Below are 4,030 nucleotides of genomic sequence, written 5' to 3' on the forward strand. Positions count from 1 at the left end.
CCTAATGCGGACGAAATATTAATTAGGAATATGCTCGCCAAGGATTCGCATCCTCGTGCCTACATATTCTGATTGTGCAATAAGAAAGTCAGAGCATTCGTAGTTTGTGGAACCACGAAAATAATAGAGATTGAATGTGATGAAAAGTATAACTTGCACCAACATAATGGTATCAAGGGAACTCACAAACAAAGAGTGAACATAGTAACATCGATAGCATTAGTTTGACCATCGATCCCTGTGAGTTCGATATCTTTTAAAACTAAACGACTAGACTGAGCACTTTCAGTTAAGTATCCGATAGACTATATTTTATATACAGTCACGACTCGTATCAAGTTTTTGGCGCCGTTGTCGGGGACTTATTTAGTCAAATAGTGCGATTCTTTCGTTGCGCAGTATAGATTGAGGCAAAACCTAATTTCCTTTCCCTTATTTCTCGATTTTATGCCAAGTACTCGCTCACAAGGCAAAAACTTAGTACCACCAATCGTAGAATTAGAGTGTTTCTTATATTTAAGACGCTGAATACTAGAGTACCAATGAAGGTACAATATTCCCGATATCTTCTTTCCTACTACTGAACCAGTTGAAAAACCAACCATGGCTGCAGTAGGACCCCATAATCGTCCTCTTAAGTTCTACACTACCCCATCCCAACAAGACCCTCACAACAACATTGCTTCCCTTGCTATCCATCGAAACGATTTCGAGTTGAAACCCTCATTGTTATCAGTTGTCCAACAACATCAATTTGCTGGAAATCCTACGGACGACCCTAATGAACATTTGACCAAGTTTGTGCCGTACGCAGACACTGTGAAGGCGAATGGTGTATCTCAAGATGCGATAAGACTACGCCTTTTTCCTTTCTCTCTAAGAGACATAGTTTGGGCTTGGTTGCAATCCTTGCCATCCAACTCAGTCACTACATGGGAAGAACTGAAGAACATTTTCTTAGCCCGATACTTTTCGCCGAGCAAAACTGCTATGCTGAGAGCTCAAATCAATGGATTTTGACAAAAAGATGCAGAATCTCTCTACGATGCATGGGAGAGATACAAAGACATGATGAGGATACGTCCACATCATGGTCTCGAAGACTGGGTGATCATTCACACATTTTATAATGGGCTTCTGTATAACACAAGATTGACAGTAGACGCTGATGCGGGCGATGCACTTATGGACAAGCCATACAACGAAGCCTATCAACTCATTGAAAACATGCCCAAAACCATTGCCAATGGGAAGATGAAAGAACTCCAGTAGAAAAGTCCCAAACAAAAGGTGGAATGTACGAAATCAGTAGCCTTGACCACGTCAATGCAAAGGTAGATGCCCTTGTTCAAAAGTTAGACAACTTGACCGTACCACCGGCAGCCACCGTGGCTGCCGTAACTCCAAACGGTGAGTTATGTGGAATTCTTGGACACACTGCACCAAAATGTCAGATATTAGTAGGAGTCTCCACTGATCAAGTAAATTATGCACAAGGAAACCCTTATTCGAATACCTATAACCCAGGTTGGAAAAACCATCCTAACTTTTCGTACAAGAACAACAATGCCTTGTATGCACCTTGACAAGCACTTGTTGTTCCACCTGGATATCAAAAGCAAGCTACTAATGCTCCTAACATTCCTAGGAAGTCCAGCCTTCAACTAATGATGGAAAGTTTCATAGCTACCCAAGCTCAAACAAACAAAGATTTCTTGAACCAAAACATACACACTAGTGAGTAACTTAAACAATTAGCAAGCAAAGTAGACGCTTTAGCCACCCACAACAAAATGCTTGAAACATAGATTTCACAAGTGGCTCAACAACAAGCATATACTGCTGCTCCTGCTGGCACATTTCCTGGACAACCACAACCTAATCCAAAAGGACATGTAAATGTTGTTATATTGAGAAGTGGAAAAGAACTAGACTGAGAAGGTAAGTGAACTAAAGGAGAAGGAAGATAATACGCAAGAGTCCGAAGAGAAAGAAAAACCTTATGTGCTTCCACCACCTTATAAACCACCCATTCTGTATCCTCAAAGACTCGCAAATTCTAAAACTGCAGGGCAATTTAAGAAATTTATTGAACTTCTGAAGCAACTAAACATCACAATACCCTTTACAGAAGCTATCACACAAATGCCCTCATATGCCAAGTTTCTTAAAGAGATCCTATCCAATATGAAAAAGATCGAGGATAACGAAACAGTTACACTTACTGTTGAGTGTAGCGCAATAATCCAAAACAACATGCCTCCCAAACTAAAAGACCCAGGTAGTTTCTCCATACCCCGTGTCATTGGAAAGTTCGTCATAGACAAAGCTCTATGCGACTTAGGAGCCAACATTAGTGTAATGCCCTTATCCATCTGTAAAAGGCTCAAGATGGGAGAATTAAGACCAACCAAGATGTTTGTTCAACTAGCTTATATCCTGTTGGTATACTAGAGAATGTCCCAGTACTTGTAGGACAATTCTACATTCCTACCGACTTCATAATCATGGACATCAAAGAAGATGCCACTACACCTATTATATTAGGAAGGCCATTCTTAGCTACCACCGGAGCCATAATAGACGTGAAAAGAGGTAAGCTAACATTCGAAGTTGGAGAAGAAAAAGTTGAATTCATCTTGACACAATTCTTACAAGCGCCAACTATAGACGATACTTGTTATCTACTTGATGTCATAGACGAATGCGTAAGAGAGATGGAGATGCAAGAAACCACATATCCTGATATAATGAAAATCCAAATCCCTCCAATATTTGAAGATGATAATTGGCGTGAACCATACCAAAATGACAGTCTAAGCGAATGCTTAACACTTACACCTAATCACATACCATGCCCGAAGAAACCAGACTTGAAATTCTAGTTAACAGACTTTCGATGTCACACGGGTTGTTATGACATCCAATTCTGCGCAGACAGGGATTATGCAGAAAACAGTAAGTGCAGTAAATAACACGAGTAATTGTTTACCCAGTTCGGTCCAACATGACCTACGTCTGGGGGCTACCAAGCCAGGGAGGAAATCCACTATTAGTAGTATTAATTCAGACCTTAAACCAACTGTTTAACCCTATCACTTAATACCTACCCAATGCAATTTCAATCTTACACGAAGATCAGAGTTCCTACTCACTCCCCCTCAATCACCTCAGTGATTACTACCTTTAATCAATATTAAAGACAATTTTGAAGACACACTTCAAACAACTCTTGATTGTGCTTAACAACTTTAATCAAGATACACAACACTCATGCTTAAAAGCTTAGAGTGACACAACACTTACAACTCAATGAACAACCTATACCAATGCAATCATCTATGTGATAATAGCTTGGCTTACAAGATATGTCTAATACAAGACTCACAAAAATACAGCAGTGAAGTATGATGGACACACTAAATCTTCACGCCTCAAAATCCCCAGTTCTGAATGAAGGAATGACTTCCTTTTATATTGCAGTACTTGGGCCTTGTACTTGTATTCTCCTGAATTTAAGGACACACGAGTTCCCCTAAATTCCATATCTAGGTTACTAACAAATAGGCTATTTGTTAGGTTCATTAAATATAGCTTGGTTGTTGATTTCCTGGATTTTCTCTCAGCTGTTGAATCCCTGAAGAATAGCCTGAGAAAAAGCTGAAACAGAAAAACTAAACAACCTACAATTTAGCATATGCTGTCAGGAATGAATGTCACAACATTCAGCTTGACATCAAGGTCCATATGCTAAGTCTGTTTTTCCTGAAAACAGACTGTACAAATTTGCTGAACTGTACAAGACCAATCTGTCCATTCTACAGTAACAGCTTACATTAATAAATGTCAAAGCATCCAATTTGACATTTACACATTTAGCCTTAAGTCAGTTCTGTTATCCTCTTGAAGAACAGACTGATAAACATACTGAAGGGTAGTAGAACACCACTCTGTCTATTGTTCAGTATATGTTGTCAATGATGAATGTCATAACATCCAGTTTGACATTCAGACAGTAGGCCTTATGCCA

At 39.5% G+C, this 4,030-nt stretch overlaps 1 non-coding gene across 1 annotated transcript; it reads right to left on the reverse strand.

Annotated features, from left to right (window-relative positions):
• Window positions 1-990: 990 nt before the first annotated feature.
• LOC127109803 (small nucleolar RNA R71) lies at window positions 991-1,097 on the reverse strand. Its single transcript, XR_007797054.1, has one exon. It is a non-coding gene; the product is annotated as a small nucleolar RNA R71 (small nucleolar RNA).
• Window positions 1,098-4,030: the final 2,933 nt, after the last annotated feature.

This window comes from Lathyrus oleraceus, chromosome 7, assembly GCF_024323335.1.
Source record: "Lathyrus oleraceus cultivar Zhongwan6 chromosome 7, CAAS_Psat_ZW6_1.0, whole genome shotgun sequence".
In the NCBI taxonomy this organism is placed as follows: domain Eukaryota; kingdom Viridiplantae; phylum Streptophyta; class Magnoliopsida; order Fabales; family Fabaceae; genus Lathyrus; species Lathyrus oleraceus.